The sequence below is a fragment of the Tamandua tetradactyla genome, chromosome 3 (assembly GCF_023851605.1).
Source record: "Tamandua tetradactyla isolate mTamTet1 chromosome 3, mTamTet1.pri, whole genome shotgun sequence".
Taxonomy (NCBI): Eukaryota; Metazoa; Chordata; class Mammalia; order Pilosa; family Myrmecophagidae; genus Tamandua; species Tamandua tetradactyla.
This window is the reverse complement of record NC_135329.1, coordinates 183,598,399-183,610,858: the sequence shown is the minus strand read 5'-3', so window position 1 is coordinate 183,610,858 and position 12,460 is coordinate 183,598,399. Positions and strand designations below refer to the sequence as shown.

General features: G+C 40.5%; 1 pseudogene; it reads left to right on the top strand.

The window, feature by feature from the left end:
* The first annotated feature begins 7,687 nt into the window (after nt 1–7,687).
* On the top strand, nt 7,688–10,066 carry LOC143675851 (gamma-crystallin C-like; annotated as a pseudogene).
* Nucleotides 10,067–12,460: the final 2,394 nt, after the last annotated feature.

The following is a 12,460-nucleotide window of genomic DNA, read 5'->3' as shown; positions in this document are numbered from 1 at the left end:
ACACTCTTCTCCACACCTCTCTCTTCTGTCTTTGTATCTGTCTCTAGTGTTTCCTTTAGTATTTCTTGCAGAGCTGGTCTCTTGGTCACAAATTCTCTCAGTGATTTTTTTGTCTGAAAATGTTTTAATTTCTCCCTCATTTTTGAAGGACAGTTTTGCTGGATATAGAATTCTTGGTTGGCAGTTTTTCTCTTTTAATAATTTAAACGTATTATCCCACTGTCTTCTCGCCTCCATGGTTTCTGCTGAGAGATCTGCGCATAGTCTTATTGGGCTTCCCTTGTATGTGATGGATTGCTTTTCTCTTGCTGCTTTCAAGATCCTCTCTTTCTGCTTGACTTCTGACATTCTGATTATTAAATGTCTTGGAGTATGTCTATTTGGATCTATTCTCTTTGGGGTATGCTTCACTTCTTGGATCTGTCATTTTAAGTCTCTCATAAGAGTTGGAAAATTTTCAGTGATAATTTCCTCCATTAGTTTTTCTCCTCCTTTTCCCTTCTCTTCTCCTTCTGGGACAACCCACAACATGTATATTCATGCGCTTCATATTGTCTTTCAATTCACTGAGTCCCTGCTCATATTTTTCCATTTTTTTTCCTATAGTTTCTGTTTCTTGTCGGATCTCAGATGTTCTGTCCTCCAGTTCAGAAATCCTATGTTCTGTCTCTTGAAATCTACCATTGTAGGTTTCCATTGTTTTTTTCATCTCTTCTACTGTGTCTTTCATTCCCATAAATTCTGTGATTTGTTTTTTCAGACTTTCAGCTTCTTCTTTTTGTTCTTTCCTTGCCTTCTTTATATCCTCCCTCAATTCATTGATTTGGTTTTTGATGAGGTTTTCCATGTCTGTTCGTACATTATGAATTAATTGTTTCTGCTCCTGTATGTCATTTGAATTGTTGGTTTGTTCCTTTGACTGGGCCATATCTTCAATTTTCCTAGTGTGATTTGTTATTTTTTGCTGACGTCTAGGCATTTAATTACCTTAATTAGTTTATTCTAGAGATTGCTTTCATTTCTTTTATCTAGGGTTTTCTTGCTGGATGAATTTGTTGTCTATCTGTTCTTTAACATTCCGTTCAGATTTATCTGGACCTTTAGCTTAAGTTTTGCTTAACAGAGGAGAATTTTTCAGTTCTTGTTTTCTTGTTTCTGGCCCTGCTTGTGTGGTGCCTTTCCCACACACACACTTAGGAGGGTCTACTTAGATATTATAGACCCCAGCCAGATTTTCCCAGACCAAACTGGCCCCCTATCAGGAGGAAAGAGTCACCTGTGTTGGTTTTCCCTGAGGGTGAGACCCAGCAGGTTGAAAGACTTTCCTGTGAAGTCTTTGGACTCTGTTTTTCTTATCCTGCCCAGTATGTAGTGCTTGTCTGACTGCAGGTCCCACCAGCATAAGATGATGCGGTATCTTTAACTTTGGCAGACTCCCTGCTGGCGGGGTGGTGGAGACAGAGGAGAGGTTGTAGGCTGGTTTTAATGGCTTCAAATTACCAAGCCCTTGTGTCTGAATTCCTTGATGGAGGGATTCCACCTGGGCGGGGCTTCACCCCTCCCCTGGGGAAGGCACAAGCTCCAGATAAGCCCCCAAAAGAGCTCGCTTCTGCCTATGCCTGGGGAAGTTGCAGCCTGAAAAGTCCTGCTACTGTATCCAGAGGCAGTCAAGCCTTTGTAGATACACAGCCACAAAAACCTCTGTTTCCTTCTCCCCACCCCCCCTTTTTCTGTCAGTCCTGCCCCCTTGGTGCTGGGGCAAAAATGAGCAACCTCCACTTTGATCAGGTTCATCTAAGCTGGGGGCCTATTTTTAGTAGTCAGAATTTCTTAATTAGTTCCTCAATCGGCGTTTGATTGTGCTCAGTCCCTGCTGCTGGTAAAGTCCTTTCCTTTCCCCTTTGGGAAGTGGCCTGTGGGGGAGGGGCGCTGGCCGCCGCAGCTTTGGAAACTCACGGTTCTGGGAGGGGGGGCTCGCAGCTGGTCCAGCTGGTCCAGACTGGGATATGCTGTGTGTCCAGTCACTGATGTGGCCCCAGGAGCTGTTCTGTACTGTTTCTGGTTATTTAGTAGTTGTTCTGGAGGACGAACTAAAATGCTCACATTGTTAAGCCGCCATCTTGACCCGAAGTCCCCCATACATCCTTTTAAAGCAACATAACACCATTCTTTGAGATACATATATGATGGCTCAAATCTCATCTCGTGGTGGGTGGAGCCTCGTGTACCTGCTACTTATAATCCACATACACTCCACGTCTCTTGTAATTCAGGCACCCTCCACTCTGAACTCCTGTGTCATCATTAGGTGGATCAGCCTGTCATCCCCCCTGCTCTACCCCTTTCAGGTACTATACTGTCCCAGACTGAGACAAAGTCCCTTCTCCTTTACAATGGAACCATTTCTCACATAAGTCATTGCTGTGGGTAGCAAACTTAATTATAGAGGTTCTAGGAGGACAGATATGAATTATAACAAATAGAAGGTATAGTTTCAAATTTAATACTAAATAGCCCTGCTCTACTTGATCGACAGGCTCCAACCTGTTACTGTTGTCTTGGCCTTCTTTCTCTTCCTCGCTATTAACTATACCCACACCACTATTCTCTTGTCATAGGGTCTCCTTCCAACCCATACCCTCAAGGCCTTGATATCTACTGCCCAAGTGGTTTATAAGCAGAGTATGCATAAGATTTGTGGCTCAAACTGGGTCATTTCTGAGAGTGAAAAGATGTACTATTAATAATTATGCTGGGACAAGGGGCATGAAGTGGAACTATTCCAAGTAAACTGGAGGATATGTCTATACTATATACAAAGTTTTTTTCCCTGGAAAAGAATCAGATTCTAGGATTATTTCATAGTAACTCTTCCTAAATTCCAGTTCTGTAACCTTTAAATGCCCAGAACTAGTTTTCAGGAAAGACTAGCCAATGTCCTCTGTTTTGTCAATAATAAGATATCAAGCATGAATCAGAAAACCTTGGAGTGCTGAATTTTGCACTATTTGTCTAGCAGGCATGAAATGCCAGTATTCAGACATGAAAATTATCCTGAAACACCTGAACTGGAAATTAGGGTCCCTGGATCTCTTTGATGTAGTCATTCTCCTTAAAAATTCGTTGCTTCCATCTCTGGAGTAGAGGCAAAGAGGATGGTATACTCCCTCTAATTCCAACAGAATGAGAAAGTCAACAGTGTGGAATTTCCTTGGATGAGACTATACCTGATCCAATCCCTAACTCTACCCCTTATACCATCACTTTATCCTCTTGCTAAAGTGAAAACTAGAATATCAAAGAGGCAAGAGAATCTGAGATGAAAGCAGCCTTCAAAACTGGACTGGGAGGAGGGATGCTTCCCCATTAAGATGAACCAAACACTCCAGATAATTTCATGTCAGTCTACACACACTATACTCAACATATACTATAGACACCAGTATTTCCTGGTTCATAAAACTAAGTTATACTCTGGTTCGTAAAACTAAGTCCACATTTTAAATCTTTTTCTTCCTTTTCTTCTTTAGTTCTCTTTTAATCTAAAACGTCTCTTGCCTACTTAACCTGAAAAAAAAGAAAAGGCCCACCAAGCAAAGAAACTGAAGTAGCAGTTATTTTACAAAGGAATGCCAAGAGCTGCTGTGTTAAGGTATGCCCTCAGAGAGTTCTCATTATGGTTTCCTCCCCAGTCTTCCTGCTCCGCTGCTATACATTAGATCCTGTTGCTAGTATTCGCCCTATTGCCTCTGCTCCAGAGCTTGGAAGTTCAAATTTTCTTCTCTATGGATTTGTCAAGGTAAAAGTGCCAATCACAATCACCTGTTGCTTAAACAAGAAGAGGTTTGCTTTTAACTCATGTCCTCTTACACACTGAAAAGTGCAAATCCTAAACTTTGATGTGTGTATGTCTGTTGCAGTGAGCATTTGAAATAGGCTCTGTGGATTACGACAATGATGAATTGTAGACTAGAGATAACATTCATTCACCAAGCATTTGTGGAGTAACCTTTAGGTGCCCATCCATTTTGCCAGGTAGTGAGAATACAAAAATAAAGATAGAATAGCCCCTGCCCGCATGGGCTTCCCATCTGTTTCCAGAGACTAACAAAGCAGAGCCTGTCTAAACAAAAATGTCTAGAAAAATTATGTGTAAACAAAATAATTAGATAAATGATAATTACCATTAGAGTGGTTTGAATAAGATGCTTGGGGAAAGAAAGAGCTAGTACTAATTCAGCCTGGAGAATTAAAAGGGGTTGAAGAAAATCTTCACAAAAGGAACAGCGCTTGAGTTGAACCTTGAAGAAAGGGTAATTTCTCTGGGTGAAAAATATAGAGCTGATATCTCAGTGAGAAGAATCAATATATTCAAAAACAAGAGAAATGTGAAAATAACATTGTATGTTTGGGAAGCTACTAATTTCCCAGTCAGTTTTGATAGGACAGAAAGTCTGGGGACCGAGGATGCCAGGTCTGCTGTGTCATGCTAAGGTATCGGTACTCGATTCTGGAGCCAGCAAAGTGTTTCAAGTAAATGAGCAGCACAACTTAGAGTGTTTTGATTTTCTAGTCACTCTGGCATCCTGGTGGAGTACAGTTTGGAGAAAAGCAAGACTGAATAGAGTCACGAGATGACTGAAAGTCCAGCTGAGGTGCAATGGGACCCAAGGAAAGCAGTAGTGGTGGGTGGTATGTAGTGGGCTTAGGGGAAAGGAGACAGATCTAAAGAGAATTGTTAGGACTATACCATTTTGAGACTAAAGTTCAGTACTATGCTCTTTCTGAATCCTTTATCTCTTTAATTGTCTCACCAGCATTGTCATTTAAGTGCCAGTATTTCTATATTTATTCTCTCATTATGTGCATATGAAATTTTAAAGAACAAAGAAAGAAACATAAAACAGAGAGTATTTCTGCCTACACATTAAAGGAGAATGTTGATGCAATCACTAGTAAAGAGTGGCTAAATGATGTTTTCCTGATTAAAAAATGAAGGAATAAACCACCAAAGTGTTATCCAGCATATGATCCTAGAACTATCTGTTTAAAAATACAGATTCCTAGAGTTTCTCCACATGAAATGCTGCAGGATCTTGCACAGGGGTAGGGTCTGGTCATTTGCATTTTTCATAAGCATTCCCCCAGGGGATTCTTATGTACACTAGTGTTTGAAAATAACTGAACTGGATGATTTCTAAAATCCCTTCAAAGTCTAGCATTTTATGATTGCAAAATTCCTTCACAGAGGAGAATTTTTCCAGGCATTTTTCAAAGGATTGTTCCAAATCGGCTGAAGCTATTCTTAATTATGTCATACTATTATTTACAATGAACACTTATGGAGTGCTCATTTGTACCAAGTATGTGCCAAGCACTTTATATACATAATCCCATTTCCTCATGTCAGTGTCCTTTAGCCAGAGACCACCAAGAACACACATTGGGTTTGTTACTTGTGAAATGAAGGAGAGCACACTCTATGGAGAAGCACGGAGTGTCTCAGAAAGAGGGTGCTATTAAAGAACCTGTTATAGGATTTGGGCTTTGATTGGGCAATTTGGTTGGGAAGGGTCTAAAAAATTAGGGTGCTCTCTAGATTAAATGTTATAAAAAGCAGGATTAAATGTTTTTTATAGGAAGGTGAGACTAGAATGAGGACAAAGTTGTAATTGCTAAAGAAATAGCAGTTAATCATTTGGACAGAGTGGGGGATATTTGGCATTTTCTGGGTGGCACATTGACTTTGTTTTTGTCTGTACTTAGACAAAAATATGAAGTGGCTTTATGTTGCTGCATTTCTTCCTGGCCGCAGAGTAACCTTGTATGAAATTGATGCTCTGTGAGACTGTTTATGTCTATTGGGAGAACAGCATGGAATAATGGGTGTGCCAGGCCAGTTTCCACATGTCAGAGGCTGTTCTTTTTTTTTTCTTTCTTTTTTTCTCATCTATCACACTGTACCCCCATGAGATAAATACCATGAAATAAACTAAGAGGTTATGTGACTCATCAAATTCATGAGCTACTAAAATGGTCATCCTGAGTTCAGAGCCCACACTCTTGCTCATGAAGCTGTACTGCCTCACTATTTGGAAAAAGATAAATAATCCATGAAGCAAAACACTTCTCAGCTTTGAATCTAATCACTTTAGAGACCTTTCCATTGGTTCCTTTCACCAGGTGAAGACGTCCAGCTTAAATGAAGTGCCTCCATCAGAGAGGATGTTAATAGCTATGTCTTAAAGCATCCGGTAAGGGCAGTCAAAATGACCGAAGATCAGAATATAGATTTGCATCTTGCAGTGGACTGGCAAACTGTACGAAGGAACTTTAAGATAGAGTGTTAAAAGATAGGTCAAGTCTACTTAAAATTTAGGCCTAAGCTCTTTTGTTGCTCAGATGTGGCCTCTCTCTCCAGCCAATATGATGAGCATTCTCACCACCCTCCCCCTCTCTGCGTGGGACATGACTCCCAGGGGTGTGGACCTTCCTGGCAATGTGGGACAGAGATCCTGGAATGAGCTGAGAATCAGCATCAAAGGACTGAGAAAAACCCTAGAATGAGCTGAGAATTAACATCAAGAGACTGAGAGAACCTTCTCGACCAAAATGGGGAAGAGTAAAATAAGGCAAAGTGTCAATGGCTGAGAGATTCCAAACAGAGTCGAGAGGTTATCCTGGAGGTTATTCTTACGCATTAAATAGATATCACCTTGTTGTTCAAGATGTAGTGGAGAGGCTGGAGGGAATTGCCTGAAAGTGTAGTGCTGTGTTCCAGTAACCATGTTTCCTGATGATGATTGAACAATGATATAACTTTCACAATGAGACTCTGTGAATGTGAAAATCTTATGTCTGATGCTCCTTTTAGCTACTATATCAATGGAAGAGTAGAACATATGGAATAAAAATAAATAGCAGGGGGAACAGATGTTAAAATAAATTCAGTTTGAAATAGTGGTAGGTGAAGGCAAGGGGTAAGGGGTATGGTATGTATAATCTTGTTTTTCTCTGTTATCGTTTTATTTCTTTTTCTGTTGCCTTTTTATTTCTTTTTCTAAATTGATGCAAATGTTCTAAGAAATGATGACTATGCAACTATGTGATGATATTAAGAATTACTGATTGTATATGTAGAATGGAATGATTTCTAAATGTTTTGTTAGTTAATTTTTTTTTAATTAATAATAAAAAAAAAAGATAGAGTGTTCCCTGTGGTCAATGCCTGTGGCATTCTGCTTCCCCGCAACATCTCTGAAATCGTGGGGCACCTCTATAAAGGCATACATTTTTTCCTGGAAAATGCACCCGACATCAATGAGTCATTTGTGTAGAGACATGAATTTCAGTTCAAAAGTTCAGAAAAAGCTAAGAATACAAATGAAATCAACTCAAGATGCCCATCTGAACGGCACATTCAAGACAGCATTAGAATATACCAGAGAACGAGGGCAAAATCTACGATTATTTCCACTGCATGCAACATGTTCAAGGGCTCTGTGAATCCTCTTACTCGCCACGGCAGCAGCCATCCTGCTATATATATATCCACTGCGGCCGCGGGTCCTGTCCCACCGAACTCACACCATCCCTATCAGCCATGGGGAAGGCCAGCAGAACACAATCTAGTTACAAAGAACAAAGTGGCCTACATACAAAGTCTATTGGGAGCAAAGGGTAATAAATGATGCTTCCTTTGCGCATCACCTTCTAAGAGGACCGGGGCTTCCAGGGCCGCTGCTACGAGTACAGCAACGACTGCCCCAACCTGCAGCCCTGCTTCAGCCGCTGCGACTCCATCCGAGTGGACAGCCCTGCTGGATGCTCTCCGAGCGCCCCAACTAGCAGGGGTGCCAGTACTTCCTGCACCGCAGCCAGTACCCCGACTATCGGCAGTGGTTGGGCTTCAGCGACGCCGTCCGCTCCTGCTGTCTCATTCCCCACGTGAGTTCAGCTTAATTTTAATCATGGGCCCTGAGTGTTCCACTGTATTTATGATAGGGTTTAAGAGGGAGGAGACGTTTTCCTTTAAACCCACCTAAGGCTCCTGCAGAAGCATAGATAGGTAAATGCCCAAAAACAACAGAGATTAGGAGGAAGAATTCACTTAAGTGAAGATCTGTTTTTTATTTCTAGCTTTCACTACCATAGGATCAGTCAAATGTGGTCCATAACAAATGTAATATACTAATATGATCTAAAATAAAACTTGCAAATCAGGAATTCGTTAGGCATAAAAAGTATTTCTAACAAGTTAATTTTTACCTGTAGTAAAGGAATTTATAATGAATGAATTAGGTAGGTTCCACTGTGGACTAGTAAGAATAGAAAACTCTATTGTTAATATTGGTTCTTCAAAGATAGTGTCCAAGTTTGGAAAAGGCACTTCTCCTTAATCTGGAAAATCAGTTGGATTTTAATTCCACTATGGAAAAAAAGTTTAAAATCCTACTTTCATGGCAAATTGAATACGTATGTCTAAATTTGGTTTGATTGTTTATTTTTAGGGAGATAATACTCAAATTAAAGACTACTACTCAAAATGAATTATTCACATTTTCCCCATATGTAGGTTTTAGCTAACTCAGGGAATTAGGAATCGAGATACTTGAGTTATTGATGGATTCAGCAACTCTGTCCCCTCCTCCCGCCTCATCCCCCACGTGAGTCCGGCTTCATCTCAGGACAGAGACCCTTTGGGCATTGAGTGGATAGTTAACTATTGGGGTGTGATTATCGGGAGTATTTGGACAAAAGATAAGCTATTGTGAATTAGTTCCGTATAGCTTGTCCTCATCCCATAAAAAGCAAAGCGTTACCCAGATTCAGTCAACAAATATTCATCAAGCAGGAATGTGTGGGCTGCCCTGGGAATGTAGAAGACATAGGTTTCGTCCCCGAACCATTTACACTGGAGCTGTAGAAATACCACTAAACAGAAGAAGAAAAAATTAGGTGCTAAGTGTGAGGTAGTTACTGAGGAAACAGGAGTTGGAAAGCAGGCTTTTGCAAGGGTAATTTTTAAAAATCTTTTTCCTTTTTTGGTCCCCTTACTTTCACATGTTGGTTTCTCCCAATGTATTCAAATAAAAGCACTTTCCCTCAAAACAGAGCAACATGTATACATTTATACATGTACCACACATATTTATTTCATGCATGTGTTTTAAAATTGTGGTTCATGAGAAATTAGTCTGATTTTCCCTTCATTTTCCTCACTCATTCATTCATTCATTAACTAGTTTTCCTCAATTAATGAATAAGTCACTTTTGCCTGAGAGACTTAAGGTGTTTTATTATTTAATTTTGCTTTCTACAAAAACAGATTCATTTTGTTTTCAATTCATTCATTTTCTACAAAAATCCAGATTCATCCTGATTTTCCAAGATTTATTTTAAACTCAGTGATAGGCCATTCATTTCATAAGCTGACTTCATTGTTCAAACGTACATCCTTGAAAAATTAAAAACACTTCCTTGAAATGGTAGAAATAGCAATAAGTTGTAAAATATTTAGGATTCTCTATGGTACTTCACACTGAGCATAGGAGTCAGCTCGTCCTGGGAAATATTTGAACATATTAAAGTGTGAGATCTCCTTCTGAATTCTTTCAGTCATATTTTATGACCTTGAGAAGGTACTGAACCTCTGCCCTTGGAAACAGGGATTTTATAGATATCCAGAATGAATAGCTTCTTACCATATGTTTCAAAATGACTTGAGCCAGTTTTTACCAAGCTGGACTGTACGTATGTGTTGGAATCATGTCATGATTTTTTTTCTCCTCTTTCCATCCCTGGTGTGCCAGACTGGCTCCCACAGGATCAGACTCTCTGAGAAGGAAGATTACAGGGGCCAGACGGTAGAGCCTACTGAGGACTGCTTCCGCCTCGGGTAGCTCCGCTCCCTCCACGTGCCAAGGGCTGCTGGGTCCTCTACGAGATGCCCAGCTACAGGGGAAGGCAGTACCTGCTGAGGCCGGGGGGCTACAGGCGGTTCCACGACTGGGGGGCCACAGAAGCCGAAGTTGGCTGTCTGAAAAAAGTCATGGATTTTTATTAAAATACGGTCCCCTTCATCATTTATTAACCAATATTTTGTTTCCCTGGCACTTTGTTGTTTTTTTTTCCTTTTGTCCTACTTTTATATGTATATATATGTATACAGACATGCACACAGACGCACACACAAGATGCAAGTGGCAACCCAGATGTGTGACCCATAGACAACAAAGAAAATTCTCTTGATAGAAATATACCTTCACATTAAGCTGAACTTTATAGTTTGTAGGTCATTTTCATAATACATGATCTCATTTGACTCTCTGGCCAGTAAACAACTTGTTGCTTCAACCTACCCTATTAGAAATCTCTTCAGATTTCAGTTTTTCTCTGTGGCATGAGGATTCCAAAAGCCAATGTTCAGGACATACTTTTTTTTTCCATTTAAAAAAATATATTTTTATGAGAAATATACACACACACACACAGTTCAACCGTATTATACAATCAGTGGCTCACAATATCATCACATGGTTGTGTATTCATCACCATGATCATTTTTAGAACATTTGCATCACTCCAGAAAAAGAAAAAAAAAAGGAACTCATACATCCCATGCCCCTTACTCCTTCCTTTCATTGACCCACAGTATTTCAATCTACCCAATTTTCACCCTTTATCTCCCCCTATTACTTATTTTTAATCCCTTTTTTTCACTCATCTGTTCATAATCTGTTGTTCTAGTTTGGTAGCTGCCAGAATGCAACACACCAGAGATGGATTGGCTTTTAATAAAAGGGGATTTGTTTTGTTAGTTCTTCAGAGGAAAGGCAGCTAACTTTTAACTGAGGTTCTTTCTTATGTGGGAAGGCACAGGACGGTCTTGCAGGCCTTCTCTCCAGGCCTCTGGGTTCCAACAACTTTCCCTAGGGTGATTTCTTTCTGCATCTCCAAAGGCCTGGGCTGAGCTGTGGGTGCTGTGCTATGTTGCACTCTCTCATTTAAGCAGCAGCCAATTAAGTCAAACATCATTCATTGCAGCAGGCATACCTCCTAGCCGACTGCAGATGTAGTCAGCAAAAGATGAGGTTCATGTACCATTGGCTCATGTCCACAGCAACAGAACTAGGTGCCTTTACCCGGCCAAGTCGACAACTGAATCTAAGTACCACACCTGGATAAAGAAGCATCAGACACAAGCTTCTCACAATCGTAAAAGCTATATAGTTACACAGTCTTCTTCAAGAATCAGGGCTACTGAAACTCAGTTCAACCATTTCAGGTACTTCCCTCTAACCACTTCATTACTTCATGAACTAGAAAGGGATATCCATGTATTCCTGATATTCTCACCTCCAGGTTATTCTGTTTGAAATCTCTCAGCTATTGAAACTTTATTGTGTCTCATTTCTCTCTTCCCCCTTTTGATCAAGAAGGCTTTCTTATTCCCTTGATGCTGGGTCCCAGCTCATCCCCAGGAGTCATGTCCCATGTTGCCAGGGAGATTTACACCCCTGGGAGTCATGTCCCAGTTAGAGGGGAGGGCAGAGAGTGAAGCCACATCTGAGCAACAAAAGAGGTTCCCTGGGAGGTGATCCTAGGCATAATTATCAGTAAGAATAAGCTTTGCAGGAATAAGCTTCATAGGGATCAGCCCCAAGACCAAGGGTTCAGCTTGTTGAATTGGTTGTCCCCACTGCTTGTGAGAATATCAGGAATTTCCCAGATGGGGAAGTTGAATATATCTTCCTTTCTTCCCAGTCCCCCAAGCGGACTTTGCACATACATGTTTATTTTCTGTGCAAATTACTCTGGGATATTCTGGGACATCATACTAACCTGTACACACCAAAAAGATCTCACTCCCTATTCAAGATTCCATATACTTTATGGTGTTCAAGTAAACTGACCATACAAGTTAAATTAGATAATGTGTTACCCAAAATATAAATTTTGCACCAAATAAACATCTTTTCCTTTTATCTCACCCAGAGGGTGAAGTATGAAAATATGGGCCATATCATCCTTTACCCAGTATTCAAATTTACCTTAGTCCTATCCAGATCAGCTTCATTCATATCTCTAGATGAAGTCTGATCACTTTTTCAGCTTTTTAAACAGTTGCTGAATGGGGTAATGCTGATTTTCATAGCTTCAGTGCTCTGACTTCGAGTCTCAGGTGACAGGACCCACTTTTTATAAGGGATTCTAAGCCTGGGCACCATGATGGGCTTCAGAATATTTGCAAATCTCCTAAAATTATATGCAAAAGTTGAGTTCACAGATTTCTAGTCAAATCCTTGGCCACTGAGGTGACCATGCAACATTCTTCTAGCCACTGAAACATAAATGTAAGAATGCTGGTCAGGGAGGGGCAAGGGATAATTCTGGAAAAGCTTTACCTTCCTGAGGAAGAGGAAACAGCTGCCCCTGATTCCACAATTGCTGATTATTT